Source organism: Felis catus, chromosome B1 (assembly GCF_018350175.1).
Source record: "Felis catus isolate Fca126 chromosome B1, F.catus_Fca126_mat1.0, whole genome shotgun sequence".
Taxonomy (NCBI): domain Eukaryota; kingdom Metazoa; phylum Chordata; class Mammalia; order Carnivora; family Felidae; genus Felis; species Felis catus.
The window spans coordinates 13,159,271-13,179,738 of NC_058371.1; the positions used below are offsets into that span (position 1 = coordinate 13,159,271).

General features: G+C 38.2%; 1 protein-coding gene across 9 annotated transcripts in view; it reads left to right on the forward strand.

Moving 5' to 3' along the window:
* The window catches only part of TENM3 (teneurin transmembrane protein 3), a 1,304,603-nt gene that overhangs the window by 417,688 nt on the left and 866,447 nt on the right, over positions 1 to 20,468 (forward strand). For all 9 annotated transcript variants that reach the window (XM_045056763.1, XM_045056767.1, XM_023252313.2 and 6 more), the window contains one exon: positions 16,376 to 16,455. The gene's annotated coding sequence lies outside the window, so the exon portion shown is untranslated. The remainder of the gene's footprint in view (positions 1 to 16,375; positions 16,456 to 20,468) is intronic.

Sequence of the window (20,468 nt, forward strand, 5' to 3'; positions counted from 1 at the left end):
GCGAACTTCCTCCTAAGATGACAGCTTTGTCATGCATCATCTGCTGTTCATGAATGGAACCAGTCAATGATTCCATGGCCTCAAGCAATCCAAATTAGTCAGAAGAACATTGGGCTACCACACACGTATGGACAAACTCGTTCAGAAAGGCAGCTTAATTTAAGAACCAGCGAATGTGCCCAACTACAGAATCCCTCCCTAGACAGTTTCCCATTTTTTCCCCTTTCCAATTGGCAATAAATGGTAATGTTTGCCTTTACAGTGCTGTTAAACTGCAAATAAATTGTTGCAGAATCATGACATCATAGGCATTTACATCTTGAAAACAATCTCTGTAAAGGAAGCATAATTTGCGTGTCTTTGAGAAGTAGGGTTTCATTATTCTCTTTCTAACACGTTCAACACTTCTAGTGATTTAAGGCCTGGGAGGGCCCAATGATTCAATCCCTGTGGTACCTTTATATATTTACCAATTTTTTAAGTTAGTCATTCTTTATTGAGTATCACAAAATGGCCGTGTGTCTCCAAAAGGTTGCCTTCTCTGAATGACATTGTAGATGGGTAGATTGTATTTCTGCGAGGACAGAGATTTGATTTGAATATAAGAAAGGCGGTTTTTTGTGTTGTTTTATTTTGCTTTGCTTTGTTTTTTTTTTTTTTTTATTTTGTTAAGAGCTGCCCTTTTTAATTTTGCATCTTTACCAGGCAACTGGAGTAATTCGTTGAGTGTAGACTTTGGTTTTGATAGGCAGGCCGACCTGGAGAAATACAACAGAAAATAAACACAGGAGCACGGAGTTCAGTTTTGCTTTGTGAGGGAACACTGATAACAATGTTTTTTTGGGGAAGAAAAAAAAAGTAATGTCTGTATAAACTGGCCAATGGAAGTAGGTTGAAATAAAATGTGTTTAACTTGTCATGTTACTCTACACTGTATGCTTTCTTTGTGTTTTAGAAAATGTTTGGTAGTAGTAACATGACCCTTTATAGTTTTACTTTCAAAATATTCTATATTATTAGACACCTAAGAGATGGCTTTGCATAAAGATAAGATCACTAGTTCAAGGTTAAGGTGACACGTACTTCTCTAAACTTGTATAGCAATTCTCGTAAAGCCAAAATGGGTAAAATTAAAAATGAATACTGTTAAAGATGTATCGCTTATTAAGCATCAGGTATGATTCAAGCATCCTGCTAAATGTCCTAAGTATGTTATTTTTCTGTAACTCTTACAAGAACCCTGCAGAGGTTGGTTTAGCCTCACTTTTCAAATGAGGAAAGTGAATCACAAATGCCTGGGGTTACAGGAAGTGTAGGAAGCAGATCAGTTTGATCTTAAGGTCATCATTCTTCAGCTTTGCAAATCTCCTCGGAATATGGGTAGTAGTGAGGATACAGAATCTAGTTAAATTTTGCTTTCAGAATCTTTATGTGTCTGGCATTTATGGGAGGTTTCCCATATAAATAGATGCATATGAATTGCTATGGAGAAAGAAAGAAAAAGGGGGAAGACAGATGGACAGAGAAGGAAGGAAAAAGAGAAGAAAGAAAGAAAGAAAGAAAGAAAGAAAGAAAGAAAGAAAGAAAGAAAGAAAGAAAGAAAGAAAGAAAGAAAGAAAGAAAGCGAGAGAGAAAGAAAGGAAGGAAGGAAGGAAGAAAGAAAAAAAAAGAAAGAAGCAGACAGACATGGTCTCAGACCTTAAGAAATCTACAGTTAGGGGCGCCTGGGTGCCTCAGTCGGTTACGTGTCTGACTTCGGCTCAGGTCATGATCTCACGGTCCGTGAGTTCGAGCCCCACATCAGGCTCTGTGCTGACAGCTCAGAACCTGGAGCCTGTTTCAGATTCTGTGTCTCCCTCTCTCTCTGACCCTCCCCCGTCCGTGCTGTGTGTTTCTCTGTCTCAAAAATAAATAAACGTTAAAAAAATTAAAAAAAAAAAAAAAAGAAATCTACAGTTAACCCTACCTCAATTTTCTCCTTCCTTCTAAAGAACATGCATTTCCCAAGGGAAATGAGGACAGTGGACAAATTTTCATGGCCAACAATAATATACCAAAACCTGTAAGTCAGTCTAAATCAAGGCTGAGGGTGTTCCCTGGCTTCATCAGCCAAACCTCCTCTCCTTTCTAAGTATCCTAGCTCTGTCAACAACACCATCATCTTCCTAATCAACCTCTTTTGTGACTTTATTGTTGTCTGTGTTTCCATTTTTATCCATTCTGTCCATTCTCCATGCTTATACATTGGGGATAAACACAAACGTTTTTCTAAAAAATGTGTAAGTGTCCCCACTGATAGCATATGATGGTCCCTCCAGCTGATACTTCTGTGATGACTTCCTAGTGTGGCATGAGGTCTGGGTCACAGTTCTATCAGAACGTCTGGAGCAGGCTGATCTTCCTGGACAGCCAGGCATACTGACTGTCTCTGGTGTCTTTATCTTAAATCTGAGACCTCTGCTCTGTACACGCCAGAGCAAGTTAGCTCTTAGCAACAAGGATGATGAAGTAGATAGATATTTGCGGCACAGTCAGTACTGGACAGAGCGCAGGGAAGTGCCATATTGGTCATGAAGTTAGATAGACTTGGGTCTTGGCTACTTCCATTACTTACTAGCTGTGTAACCTTAGGGAAGTAAGTGTATTCATTTGACAAATAATAATTGATCACACTCTCTATACCAAGTCATTTATCACACGCTCTATACCAAGTCATTTTCTGGAGATACAATGGTGACCCAACAGACATGACCTTTGACACAATGGTATTTGCTATGAGTGAAAGGCAATAGACATAGGCAAGTCAACAACAAAATAAGATTATTTTACAGACAAGTAGGGGCTATGTAAAGAAAAATAGAGTGATGGGATAGAAAATGTGGTGAGGAAATGGGAAACACTGAATTTAGAATAGAAAGGCCCTGTAGAGGAGAAATGTTTGAGCATGGTCATGGGGATCTTCCAGGAAAAGATCAAGGGGCACAATGTGTAGGTCAGAGGAGCAGTAAATGTAAATATGGAAGAGATGAGAGAAGGCCAGTGGGGTGGATGATGGAGGAGGAGGGAAGGTTTAGTGGAAGCTGAGATCTCATCAACAGTCCTTCTAAGTCTTGGAGGGGATTGGATTGGTATTCAGGCATGATGGAAAAACCATCAGCAGGGTTGAAGCAGAGGCATGGCATGATGTGATTTTCACTGGAACAGTATGGCTCTGTCTGCTTTTAGAAGGATGGATGGAAACAATGGGCCCAGTTAGGCAGTAGTAGTAAGAGTCCTCTTCTCAAACCAGCCTATCATACCAAGAGCAGAAACAGACACCAGTAATTCTGATGGCTTGGTATGTACAACTACTTTGGAATATCTTAAGTATTTATTTTTATTATTTATAACATGATTCATTAGAATTATTTAATTGGGACATATATCTTAATATTGCAATAAACTAGATTTAGATTGTTCACAAAGTCAGCCCAAATACTTTGGAAGATTTCTGTGGTTTACTCTCTGCCTTACTCTTCCTTGGGAGAGGTTGTAGTAAAATTTGAGGGGTGAGGATCTTGTTTTTTGGCAATAAACTGGCTGTTTCCAAATGACACTGATAAGGCAGATCAGATGCTGGGTAACACTTTGATTTTGTTTAAATTTATTTATTTGTTTTGAGAGAGAGTGAGAGAACAAGCAGGGGAGGGGCAGAGCAAGAGGGAAAGAGAGAATCCCACGCAGGCTCCACATTCAGCTCAGAGCCCGGCACGGGACTCAATCTCATGAACTGCAAGATCATACCCTGAGTCAGAATCAAGAGTTGGATGCTTACCTGACTGAGCCACCCAGGCACCCCACACTTTGTCTATTCTAGAAACCACTGTTGTATCAGTGGCTATTTATCAAGTGCCTCCATACCGTGCAATGGTATTCTGTGCTCAGAATGCGGGAGACACATAGGCTATAGAAAGACATACAAGGTCTATGCCCGCTCATATGGAGCTTGCAATCTGACACGGAACCTGTGTGCATTAGTCCAACAGGTAACTGTAGCCAACAGTGCATGCCTTGATCCAAAGCACCACTAGAGGACTAAGTGAGGAAAGCCAAGAAATGGACAAAGGGAACACCTTGAGTAGTGAACACCTTGACAAAATAACAGGAAAAGAAGGAAGCACAGAGTCTTTTCAAAGGCAATTGAGTTGTCTGGAGCAGAGAATTCACATGGCCCACCACATTATAAGGGAATAGTGGGGAATGAGGCCAGAAAAGAAAATTGGAACCAGATTTATAGAGGGGGCTTAATGCCTGGCCAAGGAATGTGGACTTTGTTCTGTTGGTATTGAACAGCTATAGAAGGATTTTAAGCAAAGGAGAGACATGACGGAAAGGTATTTGGGAAGATTAGTCTGACGGCCATCTGCAGGAAGACTGGAGGGGAATAGACCAGGAGGCAGATGCTGTCGGTGATCTGGAGATGAGTGGGCTTTTGATTTGGTTGGTTCTGGGTTTTCAAAGTAGAATAATGTTATGAATGTGTCAAAAATCCCCCTCGTTTGTGCTTAGACTGTGTTAATTCTCCAACGATGAGCTGGTTTTTATCAAGAAGAGTTCTTTCTATATAATTACAATGAATATTCCCCTTCTAGAAAAATTATTTGCCTTTTCTCCATTCTTTTCTTGATTAATAGTGACAAGCTAACTAAGAACTGACAAGGAAATAGTAAAGGAGTAGGAAATTATGAAAACAAGTGAATGTTTTGCTAAGGAAATGTTTATTACTGTGGTTCTCATCATTATGAGTTAATTACAGGCTCTCAACAAATATCCCATTGTGAACTCAGAGGTGCAATACGTTTTATTTGAAAAAGTGAAATAGCGATTTCCTTTCCAGTATTCAGTTGTGTTTCCTGCTATTTTAAGACTACTCAGTGGTACCAATATACTTTGACAACCAATTATCCCAGCATGCCTTTGCCGTGTATCTTAACTACAATGCTTTTTAAATACTTGAATTGCAACCACAGAATTCTATCTTAATTGATCAGATGTGCATCTAGAATTGTCTGAACACTATTTGTGTATTATCTGAATAACTTAACTGACTTACAGGAGCAGAAAGGAAAAAAAACACCTGTTGGAATAAGACATACTTCCTTTAAGGCGAATATTTATTTACTCATCTTCCCCTAGTCTTGCTTTTCTCTAACATCTTGACTCTGGAGGAAGGGATGACACATAGTCCCTGAGTTCTGGCCATATTGAAGAAAAACATGAACCATAGACCATCTCTGGGAGTTCGTCATCTGATTTACTGAGGCCAGTAGCTTTCCGCTCCTTACAGTTACAGGAGTTCCAAACCTCAGAGTCTGCCCATATCCACTTATTCTGGGAAACTTGGTTCCAAGAATAGCATGGTACACATTCTGCGAGCGAAAGGTGACTTTACAGAGTAAGAATTCTCCCTGTGCATGTTGCCCTCGCTCCTGTTAACTACAATTCATTGTTTAAAAGCTGATGTCTGTGATTGATTCAGGCACGGGGCCATTGCTTAATTTACTTTGGTTTGATTTTTTTTTTTTTTTTCCTTCACCCTCCCAGTTGGCTTCTCCAGGGGAGGAAAGTCAGACAGTAGTTACTGCTTTGGAAAGAAAAGATAAGTTGAACACTTTGGAATGCATTTTTCGAACACTCCTTCGCCAAGTGTTACATGACTGTGTCAAATTTCTTTAGACTTTGATAATGAGAAACAGACAATTCCGTAGAAAATACAACCAAGAGATTTGCAGTAATAGAGGATTTCAGAAATACACATGGTTCTAAATGGCACTAAGATTATGTGCTTTAGAGTTCTGAATCTTTTATTTTTTCCATGTTTGAGTAGGTACTATGGTTGATTATCAGGTCGAAGAAGGGCAGAGGGCCTGCCTGCTGATTATAAATGTGCATGTGTGTAAAATTTTCACACATAATATAATATTTCAAAGTTATTTTTATGGAGGCTCAGGGGTCCCAGAACTTAAACAAAACTGCTGATCATTGGCTCCAAGGAATACTTAGAAGAAATCATAGCTTTTTTTTTTCTTTTTCTTTTTTCTTTTTTTCTTTCTTTTTTTTTTTTTTTACATCCTATAGCATCATTTGCAGACTTTTGGGCTACAGATCACACAATGTTTATTTATTCAGCTGGCTTTGGAGATTTGAGTAATATTTGGAGACACACAAGTCTTTGCCTTGCTTAATAAAAAGTATACTCAGAGGTAAAAGCTACAGCATTTTTATATACAAAAGGTTCTCACAAGCAGCAGTTGATATTGACAACAATGTAATTTTAAAATTAAAAAGAAAGTAAACAATCCAGAAAAAAGTTCATCCAGCATCGTCTTTCTTGAGCAATCTTTAGCAGACCTTACGTTGTTGGATGTTACGTGCTCTAATGCTTGAAAGTACATTATTATCTCTCACAAGAACACTGTAAACAATACTTACATTATTCTACTATGATCATCTCCAGCAAACAAGACCTGGTTCACCTTCTAAGAATAATCATTTAGCGGAATATGTGTAATTTTGTTGGTATTAGTAGAGATTTATGTCACAGAGTCAACTCATTCTTTTCTATGAAAGAAGGCGGAATAAATATTTTATAGCTACGGCTTTTGAGGAACATTCTGCCTTCAATCTTGAGGCAGACTTTCAACGTATATGCCAATCAGAAGTCTTTAACAAATGTAAAATGCATCTTGTCTACTTGTCTTTGAAAAATATAAGGATATCAAGATGCACCTGAAATATTCATTACGTGGAGCTGGAACTTGCTGAGGGTTTCAGCCACTGTTTATTTATTCAGGTTTTCTTTCTTTTTTCTTTCTTCCAGGCCCCTAATAATTCCTAAATCTATGATTTGTCAAAAAGTGTTTATAATATAGCCACACAACTAAATTCATTGATGGCATTTAACATCACAGTTCTATTTGGTTAATTTAACAATGGTTTAATGGAAGAATATATTTTGCACCATGAATCATTTCCTTTTCTGTTGCTCCTCTCTCTCTCTCTCTCTCTCTCTCTCTCTCTCTCTCTCTCTCTCTCTCCCCCTTAAACCTACCTGTCCCTATCAGTTAAGTGAAACAATGAAATGATCTTTTCAATGAGTTTCTCTGTTAACATCTGATTAATATACAGGAATTTCATTGACAGTATGAAGACTACTTTGCACAGTTTTACCACTGTGATATTTATATCTTGCTGTGAGCCTCTGTGAAAAGTGTGCCCATAAATTGAATGCATGACCCACTCTTCTGATCCATGCTTATCTCTCCAATATTGATTTATCTTTGTTTTGGGTGAAAAGGATTACATTTTAAGTTAATTTTTAAGACTTTTTCATGTTATTTGAAAAGGTGTTTAAAAGTAGAGTCCCCTCGGGGCACCTGGGTGGCTCAGTCAGTTAAGCGTCCGACTTCGGCTCAGGCCATGATCTCATGGTTCATGTGTTTAAGCCCCGCATCAGGCTCTATGCTGACAGCTCAGAGCCTAGAGCCTGCTTTGGATTCTGTGTCTCCCTCTCTCTCTGCCCCTCCTCTGTTCATGTTCGTTCTCTCTCTCTCTCAAAAATAAACATTAAAAAAAATTTTTTTAAGCAGAGTCCTTTAAAATAATTCCTTAGAGAGAAAGTGGATTTTTAATTCAGTTTTTAAAAGATCAGGGCAATGTCCTTTAATGACACAAATTCCCTTATATGCACACATATACTTCTCTATAAATACTAGACTGGGGAAAACTACCTGTAAAAGACCTTAGGATCATAGAAGACCAGAAACTAATGTTATTTTTCCGTATACTACTATATTTCTTATGAAGTGCAGTAAAACACTTAAATTTTCAGTAAATCATTTTATTTTATCCGATGATGCACTAAAAAAAATATTTTTGGGGTGACTGGGTGGCTCAGTCAGCCAAGCATCTAACTCTTGATTTCTGCTCAGGTCATGATCTCACAGTCATGAAATCCAGCCCCGTGTTATGATCTGCACCGGACATGAAACCTGCTTAAGATTCTCTCTCTCTTTCCCTCTGCCCCTTCCTTACTAGCTCTCTCTTCTCTCTCAAAAAAAAAAAAAAATTCCGATTTCCCTTTTCCATCTTTTTTAAAAAATAGTATCAGTGTTTTCTTTTTGTCACCCCAATATGAGCTTCTTTCAAACTTCATAAACAGAAATCCCTCCCTGCAAAAAAACCCATCATACATAACTTTTTTACATGTTTTCTCAATTAAAATGGAATTAAAAAGATGTGGGGTTTTTTTGAATTTTTGCTTCATTATATTATATTACATATATAACTGCATTATATATATATATATATATATATACATATATATATATTTTTTTATTATTGCTACCTGATTATTTTGATGACTGAATTACCATATCCAGTTTGGAGCAATAGACCTGTTTCCAGAGGAATAAAACATAAGAAATATGAAAAGAAACCCAAATAATTTAATTTATTTTTAAAATAGTATGTTTCATGAGAAGTAAAGACTATCCCAGGTCCCTTTCAAGTAAGTGATCAGTAGAAATAAGTACAATCACACACAAAAGAAATTTAGCTCGGATATCAGGAAGAATGTTTGCGTGAATAATGTGTTTCAGAAATATGTCATGAAAAATGTTGGTATGTTTTTGGCATTTTTATGGAAAACCATACAACTGTATTTATGGGCTGATTTAGATACATTATTGCCTATTTGGCTTTTTTTTTAAATACTACTTTAACCCTGGTTCTGTATTTTCAGAAGCTGAAAAGAATGGAGGTCAGAAAAAATTAACCATTCAGCTAAAAATATTAATTTCACCAATGCAAAGATGGAACTAAATTTCTTCTATGACAGTGTTTATTCCTTTGTTTGATGCTTTATCTTTTTAGCTGAACATTCATACTTCCTCAAAGAACTGTAAGCAATGCATTTTTAACAAAATCACAATGACTCTGTTACTTTCATGAAGATTTATTAATACTGACTACTAAATAAAAATGTCACAGACACCGTAAATATCATGCATAAAAAGCATAAAGAAATGCTACATTGGTTGGAGGACAAATAGGAAACATAATTTACATTCCAAGTAGAAAATGAATTTCTAGTAACGTTAGGCAAAAACAAATTATGGGGAAAATGCTAATGGTTCTCATGATACCTGGATAAGAAGGCAAAATTGAAACAAATTATAGCTCTCTGTGATGTACAAACAAGGCTGACCCAGGGCAAGGCTGCCTGCCCTTGACATTGTTCCTCAGGTACCTAGCCCCGCCCACCGCCCCCCCCCCCCCCCCCGCCGGGGTTTTCTCCTGGATCCAGGCACCTACAAGTAGCTGGTCACAAACAAGAATTGTTATTTTAAGTCCCTGCTCATAAAAATTTTTCTGTCCTGACTTCGATCCTTTCATGAGACAGTGCTTCTCAAACCTTTGACCGTGGTTCACTTAAGGATTTATATATCTCAACCCATTCCTACTTTTCAGAGGAAAAAGTCCCCATAATTTAAAAAAAAAATGTATAGATTTTTTATTACTATAAAAAATAGTGACAAAATAACTGTTAACATATTTGTTATGTTAGGGACAAAATAGCAGTTAACATATTACCAACACAGCAATTAAGCAACAAAGCAAATGATGAACAAATATAAAATCAAATAGTAATGTTACAAACACGTTAACTCACACATATTTGTCTGCAATCAAGACCAATTCAAAACAGTAGCACTAACGTCATGCCCCTTCCCAGATTTCAGGAATTCTAACAATTTTCATGTGAAAATGAACAGCAGGAACATTGCAGGGCTCCCAAGCATCGAGTTGAAGTCAGATGTCTCTGTGGAATACTAATTTACAGTTTTCAGTTAATTCTGGTAACATGCTAATATTAGTTTATGAGTAGTACCTTCTAGCAACTCAGCAAATACTAGTGAGTATCCATTAGTCTGTATGAAATTGCATATTATTCAACTGTAGGAGTCAAAGATGAGTTTTCTGTCCATCAACTGAACTTTGAAGTTCTACAGAAGTCCATAGGGCATGCTTTGAGCTTTAGGGCCCCAACACCAGCTCACTGATAATGAGCTGATAAGAGTTTGAGGCTTTCCCAGACAGAGATTACGTTTTCACCCTTGTTCTCTTGGGTGCTAATGACTATGAAGCTGAAAACCCCAGGCTACCAAAAAAAAAAAAAAAAAAAAGAGAGAGAGAGAGAGAGAAAAAAGAGAGAAAGCTGTATCTTCGTAAGCCACAGAGATATGTCTGACCTTGAAAAAAACATCTTGTCATCAGGCCCTTATTAGGCCACAAACTGGGGAACCAGTGCAGGGAACAATTGAAGTTAACGGCAATAGAGTCTATGGCCAAATCGGCCAAGGTATCGATCAGGATCAGATAAAATTAAGGGAGGTCTGGTAGGATGAACATGTATCAAGAATGACTCAAGATGGTGGCTAAGCCGCCTTTATGGGGTTGAAGGCTGAGATTCTAGAGCCTTACGTTCCAGATGGGACATCTGGAGATTCTTGACCTGTAGCTCTCTGTGCTTAAGTTGCTCTGACTCATTTAGGTCGGTGTTTTTCAGAAGGTATCGTTTTTTTCCCGAGATTTCGAATTATCAATGCCAAAGTATTGGGCTACATCTTCCATTTATTGTTCTCCATTGTTCTACAGCGAGTTGATTCTATGACTCAATTAGGGCTCTGAAGACATCTACTAGTCTGAACATGTCCAACCATCTGTACACAGTAATTTAAAGTGTGTTCTAATGTGAAATTACTATTTTTTGTCCTATTGTAACTTCCAATTACATTATTCAGGTACTACCACAGTCGATTTACACACATCTTTCATACTTATGTGGAGCTTACAGATGGGAAAATGATTTAATAAATTTCACCTGAGCTATAAAGTAGGCTGTGTTGGCTGTTGATTAGCAATGTGTTTGGATATCAGCTTGGAGCCCGGGATTTAGATCTTACTTACTGTTGTCAGTAGTTATTCCATTGATAAATGTTTAAAGGAAAGATTTGTCTTGAGCATTATAGATTTTCTTTATTTCCAGGGAAGCCAAGGACAAATGTTAATGTAGTTATTGGTTCTTTTTCCTTCCTTCTTCTTCCCCTTCTCTCTTTTTTTGTTGTTCTTGATGATGATGGCTTTGAAGGAGACAAGGGGTCAAGAAGACATAAAATGCATTATTTGGAGTAGGTTTTAGACAGTCTAGATGTTCTGATGAAAATTCTAGTTTAGTTGACCCTGAATGCCCTTTGTGTTTGATCTTGGACACCCTGACAGTAACATCATCCACATGCTTACACAGAAGATGGTAAAAATAAGGGGTTGAAGCCTTGCTAAAGCACTTTCCTCATTGATAAAATTGGCAGTGACCTTAATCAGTGACTCTCTAAGCTTTTTAGCACTGACAGAAATAACCATTTCTTTCCACTCTGTCTATTTTCATCATAGACACTTTTTTTCCTGTGATCTTCAGATATGATACATGTCCCTAGGTTGGTAGAGCTTTAGAAATCTGCTTTACTCTTCTTTTTGTATTATGATTCTTATCAGAATCCTCCCAAATATATATTTAAGGAGACTTGATTGGAGAAACCTCAGAATGTCAAAAAATGTGTCAATAAGCATAAAAATTCATAAGTTTAGTGCCACTTAAAATAATCAGTTTGCTTACCACTGTTTATAAACCTGCACAGAATACGTATTGCTCTAAGTTATATGTGATATATCTACTTTTTTAAATCCAGAGATTTTGATCATTTTCTAAATATTTGCAAGGCATATAAAATTGCTGAAAGCTGGAAATAGTTTTTGCAAGAGTAAAGTTAATAGTAAATGATTATTTTAATTCACTTGATATTTGGAAACCATAATCTTGATTACGTGGCTAACCTCAGTAGCACCCTTAAGTAATTACTCCCCATAAATTAACATGCTATTTCTATCTTCTGTAATTTTCAAGAAATTGAGTCTGTTAGCTCTAACCTATAGCTAAGTCACCCAAGTCACGGTCAATCTAGAAGTTTCTAACACCCTCATGATTAACTCTACTGTGATCAGGTGTATGTCAGTCTAATTCATAATTCGGATGGACTGAACAGTCACACCAACTACTCCACTACTGAGTTATTTATTTTGTAGATGCTCTCTTGGGTTGTCTTTTGGCATAGAATTATACTTAACAAGAATCCTATAATTTCAAGAGAATGAAAACTCACTGAAACTACATATTTACAATTGATGACTTCAGGAATGCATATTTTTTAAGTGATTGATGCTGACCTGTGAATCACAGAAAGGTTAAGTCCTGAATCATTGCATAATGTTCAAGATCCCTTTGATAGAGAGGCTGCTTTTCAGGAAAGGGAACTATACTTCACCAGTGATAATAAGTGCTGTGACTATATAAGTAAATAAAAAAATATGTTCTCTAAAATTGTATAATCATAAGCATTGAAGGACAGATACTATCAATTGATCAAGGTTAAACAATTACAACCAAAACCTATTGTGTTTATCTCAATATTGACAGGCCTCTGAATGATAATGTTTTATTATGACGTTTGAATAAGTAAAAATAACATGCTGAAAAAATCAGTGGTACTATCATCAATATTAAAAACATAGGTATTTGTATTTTGTAGAAGTCATACCAACCGCAAACAGTAAAATCTCCTTAAAACATAGTTGGCCAGTATCTCTCTCTGATTATGCTGGCCACTGACTACAAGAGCCAGTGTTACCCTTTGGGCATAACAAAGGCCTCTCTACGAAAAAGGAAAGTAACAGAGGTTATCCACAGTGCTACTCAGGGACACAACGAGTTAGGTACAGAAGTGCAGACAAGAGGCATCATGGTCTACTAGAGAAAGAATGTGCCTCAGATTCAACGAAATCGGGCTTCACATCCGGGAAAGCATCACCTACCTCACAGGCCTGTGGTGGGGATGAAGCACATCACGAGTGCACAGCATCTCCCAGTGCCTGACAACATGCGCCACATGCGCATGAGTTCATTTCCTTCTTTGCTACCCATCACTCTCTGTACAATTGTTCTTGAGTAACAGAAGGTCAGGTCTAGAGACAAATAGTCAGTTGTCAGCTAGAATACTAATTGTATTTAAAAGTGTTTTTGCGGGGCACCTGGGTGGCTCAGTCCAGTAGGCATCAGACTTCAGCTCATGTCATGATCTCGTGGTTCGTGGGTTCGAGCCCCACATCAGGATCTGTGCTGACAACTCAGAGCCCAGAGCCTGCTTTGGCTTCTGTCTCCTTGTCTCTACCCCTTCCCAGTTCACTCTCTCTCTCTCTCTCTCTCTCTCTCTCTCTCTCTCTCTCTCTCTCTCTGTCTCTCAAAAATAAATAAACATTAATAAAAAAAAACCCTAAAAGTGTCTTGGTAACATGCTCATTTAGAAGTTTATTTAGGCCGGCCACCATGTTTGTTTTTGATGACTGTTGGATAAATAGTATCTGTCTAATACGGTGCCAGGGATATAGCTGATGTGCAATAAATATTTCTTGAATGAATAAATAAATGGGCACCATGGAATTTTCTTATAGAAGTGATATTTGATAATATGACTAGATTCTTGGGCCAGCAGAAACCATGTACAAAGCCAATAAGATAACTAGAAAAGCGTATTTGATTAGCACAGCTATAGAATTAGGCCCACACATTTCCACGTGGAAACACATCTAAGTTTCTTCAATTGGAAATCCAAACCCAGCGGCCCATAGCTTCTCCCAAATGCAGTGGAACTAACGGCTTCCTCCCCCAACCATTTCCAACAGTCAAGTGAAAAGCAGACAGAGATGCTCCAGGGCCAAACTACTTGTGCTGATTTGTAAAACCCAAGGGCTTGACTCCAGAAAGCAAATATGGGTCTGTGTCGCCATTCTCCTTTAACTACAGTCTTTAGGGTCATCGATAACCGATGAATCCCTCAACCTAATCTTAGGACTTGGCTTGTCCTCACCCTGATCTTCTGCCATGACGCTATGTACCACCTCCCCCCCCCCCCCGTGCCCCCAGGCTCTCATTGAGACCTCTGAAGAAACAGAGTATCAGGTAGTTGAGTGGTAAAGCGTAATCCATGTATCTGTACGTTCCGCAACATAAAAACTCCCAATTTTTCATGAAGTTGGAGACGATAAGGTAAAGTAACAGGAATCCACTTCCTACTTGCCCCAGCTCAGGATGCTCTGGCATGCCCCATGAGGTCACCCGTAGTACGGGGCTTGAATCTTAATTGGAGAATTGTGTAGAAACCAAGAGAATTGGTGAACAGTAGTTCCCACTCCGACCAGGAGAAAAAGCCGTGATCAGCTCTGGCTTTGTGAAGACTGACCTTTGGCAAATTCCTTAAATTTTCTCAGGTTCAGTTACCTCATCTGTAATATTCAGATGAAAATTGTGCTTGCCTTCTAAGGTTGTTATGGAGATTAAATGAGCTAATACTCACGAAGCACTTAGTACTAACACACTCAATAAGCATGAATTCATCACTCAGCAACTGTCTCCAGCATTCCATGTCCACACATAGCCAAGTGGTGGCGACGAGTCACCTTGCTGGGGGAGGAAAAATTACCTGCAGGGCCCCCTATCTACTGAATTTAATCATTTGCAGAGACCCTTGATGCGCTAAGAAATAAGAGTGGCATTTTGTGGAAATAACTACCTACCAGAGTACATTGGGCCCTCCTTCAAGGTGATCTGCAAAATATGTAACAACTGGCATGGCTCAGGCACAAATACAGACACTGGCTGTAAAATTTGGTGCTGACGTTTATATGCAATGGCCAAATATTAGGTCAGCTTTCATCGACCCGGAATTTTCAACATCAACCATGAATACCTTGCACCTCACCAAGTGAATAAGCAAAAGAAATAAACCACTTTTTAGTGTCCGCCCTGATTCAACTTCAAAGCGTCCTGCTCTTGAGCATAACCTCCTCCGTAAAATTCTTCTCTGTCATCTTTCCTGATGCCAGGCTGGCTCTTGAGAACCTCCTGCTTCCTCTCTGCTTGCTCCCTCACTCACCTTTTCCTTTCTGGTACATGTGACTGAGTCTGTCCCTGTCGCTCCCTCTTTATGCTCTCTCTCGCTGGGTGATCATTGCTTTATGATCACTTCTCTTGAGACTTGTCATTTTTTAACTCTGACTTTTGGACCTCACTGGTTCCTCAGCTAGAGATTTCCCAAGGAAACCTCTGTTGCTCACACGTATGTTAATAGTCTTTTGTATTGGCTTGTCCTGATGGGCTGAGAGCTTCACGAGGGCTGGGCTGTCCTGTTTCTTATTCACAGCCCAACCCCTGAGTTTCTCTAGTGCCTGGCTCCTTGCAAGTGACAACCGCTAGCCCCAGAGTTTCACACTGATTCCAAATCTTCTGGAAATGTTCTCCAGTGAAACTGAAACGCATTCAGCTCCCCATGCCCCCTTTTCCATTACGTTGAAACTCCATAGTTGGTCATTTTGTCCCGGATTGCCCTCCCCATCCATTCTTCTCATTCCAACTCCTGCCCATCATCTTTAAGAAATCAGACTCTTTCAGGGCACCTGGGTGGCTCTGTCGGTTGGGCATCTGACTCTGATTTCAGCTGGTCTTGTGGTTGCTGAGATCGAGTCCATATCAGGCTCTGATCTGGCAGTGTGGAGCATACTTGGGATCCTCTCTCTCCCTCTCTCTTTGCCCTTCCCCCCCTTACACTCCGTCTCTTTCAAAACAAATAAATAAACATTTAAAAGAAATTAGACTCTTTCTTTAGGCTGGCTTAAGACCTACCTCCTCCACAAAGCTTTACTCAGTCTCCTTCTTGGAAATAACCTCTTCTGCCTCCTGTGTCCTGTAACATGTGATCTGTTCCTCTTTCGTGGTCCTCACAAATTTGGCACATTTTTATACGTCTTTATGTACCTGCTTTCACCCCATGCCACCTGGTACATGCAAAGATTCTCGGCAATTGTTTGTTTTCATTTTTTTTTAACGTTTATTTATTTTTGAGACAGAGAGAGACAGAGCATGAACGGGGGAGGGTCAGAGAGAGAGGGAGACACAGAATCTGAAACAGGCTCCAGGTTCTGAGCTGTCAGCACAGAGCCTGATGTGGGGCTTGAACTCACAGACCGTGAGATCATGACCTGAGCTGAAGTCGGCCGCTTAACCAACCGAGCCACCCAGGCGCCCCAGTTGTTTGTTATATGAATGCTTACATGAATGACTTATCCGTTCATAGTTATGCAGATACATACATGTTAGTATAGTTAATACATACAGTTATGAAATAAACATAGTATAGCAATTTTTCTATTTGTACTTCTTCTCCAGGTTTGTAAGACCAGCACCGTCTTTCTTAGCAACTCTAATGAGCAATCTGATACAAAATTGAAGGAAAATACACCATTTTGGTAAGTAGCATTTAAATTTGAAATCTGATTATAATCAAAATCTAATGTTGCACCTCTGTTTTGTGTAGAGTCTTATTTCATAAAAATTTTCAATATTTTGGCATGTGTTCTTGGAGATTAGAAGCACCGATGAGGAAAGCTTTCAAGACAATGGTTATTTGTAATAGACACTAGCATACATCCTTTCAATTCTGATCCAGTCCTGAAGTGACTCCATATATTTATGGAAGGAATCTATATTTTTGTGTAAATGTACTGAGGTATAACATTCAGAAAAGATGTGCAGCTTGTAAGTGCAGAGCTGGATGAATTTACACGACGTGAGCACATCCATAAAACTGGACCCAGTTAAGAAACAGAGTGTTACTAGCACCCCAGTAGATCCCCACAACCCTGTGCCCTTTTTTTTTTTTACTTTTTTAAATGTTTATTTATTTCTGAGAGAGGCAGATGAGCAGGGGAGGGGCAGAGAGAGAGGGAGACACAGAAGCCCAAGCAGGCTCCAGGCTCTGAGCTGTCAGCACAGAGCCCGACGCGGGGCTCGAACCCACTGACTGTGAGATCATGACCTGAGCCGAAGTCGGTTGTTCAACTGACTGAGCCACCCAGGCGCCCCAACCCTGTGCCCTTTTTTAACATTTCCCTCTCCCACCCTTTCCCCATCCCCACCAAAGTGAATTACGCTCATGACTTCCAACACTGCAAATTAGTCTCTCCTGTTTTTTAATGGTATGTGAATAAAGGGACTATCTTTTTAAATGACTTAACAATAAAGACAACATTGAAAAAGTGAGCAGGAAGGCCAAGTGATTTTCTATTTATGTAACAGCTGTTTTTCCAGATGATTTGACAGCTAATTGGAGTCACATTGCTTTTATTCTTAAACCCAGCAAATATCACCTGTTTTAATTGTGGGTCACTGCTGATTAAGCACTCCACTCGGGTTTTTCCTCATATTTGTGCTTAATCAATTATAGCCTGCCCAAGATCAGGAAAGGTATTCATCACGTCAAATGTTTACAGCAACTGTCTTTTATAATTAGAGTAAAAGATTTTCTTTTGGCATTGACCGATTAAATTGAAAATTAACATAAGATGAAGATTTTGCACGGTTTCTCAAAGGAACCAAGAAAATAGATAGAGGTACACTTAGATCAGCCAAAGACTTAATGGCACATTTGTTAAAGGCTTTATTGTGTTTAGCATAATAAAAGAGAAATGGAAATCACATGTATTTCTAGAAAGATAACTGCCTTTCCACTTACCTATTCTAGGGAAGGCCTTACTAAGAGCCTCCTAATCTCTGTTAATTTTTAGGCATCTTCCCAAGAAATAGTAATTAAACCCTCACATTTCAAATGTTTCACTTAATGATTTAGATAGTATCTTATTGATCAAGATCCTGGAGACAAGAATATTAGAGTTTTTTATCCAGCCCAAGTTTCCAAAAAAAAAAAAAAATGGTCAGTGTTCAATTTCTTGTATACTGTTATTCAGTGTTATGACTTGTCCAACTTAATTAATTTTCATTTTAGGGCAACTGGTGCCATTTTAAATATAATTTCTGTACTCCACATCACCTTTTTTTTAACCTTTAGTGTTGTTAATCATCTGCAAATCACAGTGTGATATTTTATCTTGTCCATTATACATTATTTACCTGTTGTCCAGAGAAATTCTTGATTCGCTCCTAAATTTTAAGGATACACTCCATTTTAAAGAGATCTGTAGTATATATACCTATACCCTTATATACCTATATCACCTCAACCCATTCATGAACATGTACTTAATTGTCTTTAATTATGTGCATTTTGCATATAAGAAAAACACTTAAGGTAATATTTCGTAAAAGTCTTATTTAAAACTCCTCAGTGGGTTTTCTACTTATTTTAAAGAATATGTATGTTATAAAGCATTAACAGAGTTGCAAGATTAAAATTGGCATTAAAAACAACAATTCAGCAGTATCTCAACTTTCTTGAGATATTGAGAATTACAAAAATAGGTATTTGGTATATATTCCATTTAGTTATTAATGTGCATAAGTATGAAAAACAAGAAGTTCTTTATGTCACAAAGAAAGGGTCAATCCCTAACCACTCTCTCTTACCAGTATATTTCTACCTGGAGATTAGTTTTGCCTATCCTTGAACTTCATTTAAATGCAGTCATGCAACGTGTGTTTTCTGCTTCTGACTTCTTGCATTCAACGTAATGCTTTTGAATTTCATCCCTGTTGCTAAGTTTAAAAGTAGTTTGGTTCGCACTTTTTTTTTTTTGTTTTACTCTGAGTAGAATTGTAGTAAATTAATATACTGCTATTTTTTTTATCACTTTCTCATTGGGCATTTAGGTTGTTTCCAAGTTTTACACCTTATGAATGAAGCTGTTACAAACATTTCTGTAAAAGCCTTTTGTGGCCGAATGTATTCATTTCTCTTGGGATAATATTAAAGGGTGGATTTCTGGGTCATGGAGGAGGTGTGTTTAACCTTAGAACAAACTGCTCAACAGTTCTTCAAAGTCTGTCCCATCTTACAGTCCCACCGGAAAGTGGGATGCCATTTGTCCCAAATCTTTACCAACATTTGATGTTATTCGTCTTCTGGGTTTTAACTTTTTTGTGATCTTACTGTGGCTTTAATCTGCATTACCTTTGTGATTAGTGGCGTAGGCATATTTTTATGTGTTTGTTGGCCATTTATATGTCTCCCTTTTTTGAAGTGTCTATTTGAGTTGTTTGCCCATTAACTGTGTTTGCTTGAGTTGTGGGAGTTTTTACAATATACTTTGGAGAGAAGACTTTTATGAGATTTTGTGTGTAAGGAATCTTTTCACTCAGTCTGTGGCTTGTCTATTTTCTTAACTGTCTCTTTTGATAAATAGGTATTTTTGTTTTGATGAATTGTAGTCATTTTTTTTTCATGGTTAGTGCTTTCTGGGTCCTCTCTAAGAAATAGTTGCCAACATCAAGTGTGAAAATCTTTATAGTTTTGGTCCTTATATTTCGTCCTTATATGATGATCTTGAATTAATTTTTATGCACAGGGGGTGTTTGGCTGGCTCAGTCGGTGGAGCGTGCGACTCTTGATCTTGGGGTTGTGGGTTCGAGCCCCTCATTGGGTGTAGAAATTACTTAAAAATAAAATCTTAATGGGGCTCCTGGGTGGCGCAGTCGGTTAAGCGTCCGACTTCAGCCAGGTCAGGATCTCGCGGTCCGTGAGTTCAAGCCCCGCCTCAGGCTCTGGGCTGATGGCTCGGAGCCTGGAGCCTGTTTCCGATTCTGTGTCTCCCTCTCTCTCTGCCCCTCCCCTGTTCATGCTCTGTCTCTCTCTGTCCCAAAAATAAATAAACACTGAAAAAAAAATTAAAAAAAATAAAATTAAATCTTAAAAAAATAAATTTTTGTGCATGGTTTAAGGTAGGGGTTGAGATGCATTCTTTCATATTCTTATGCAATTATTTCAGCACAATCTATTTAAAAAAATAATTCCTTCCCCAAATGAGTAGTTTTGGCACTTTAGCGAAAATCATTTGATCACATCAATCTATTTCTGACCTGTTTATTTCATTAATCGGTTGCATTATCTCTATACAAATTCCATACTACCTCGAACACTGTACTCTTGTAATCGGGTAATGGAAGTCGTCCAACTGTGTTATCCCTTTTTATGAGTGTTTTTAGCTACTTTAGATCCTTTGTATTTCCATTCATATTTTAGAATGAACTAGTAAATTCTTCAAACAAACAAACCAGCAACAAACAAAGAAGACAAAAACAAAAAGTCCTGTTGGGATTTTGATTAAGATTGCATTGACTTCATAGTTCATTGAAGGCAAATAAAAAAGCTAATAATGTTGAATCTTCCAATCCATGAACATGATAACTCTCTACTTAGTCTTGTTTTTTCATATTTTATGCTTTTCATTGCAGAGCTTTCACATCCTTTTAAAGCTTATGCTTAATTATTGTGCTTTTTTTGCTATTACGAACTGCATTTAAAATTTCA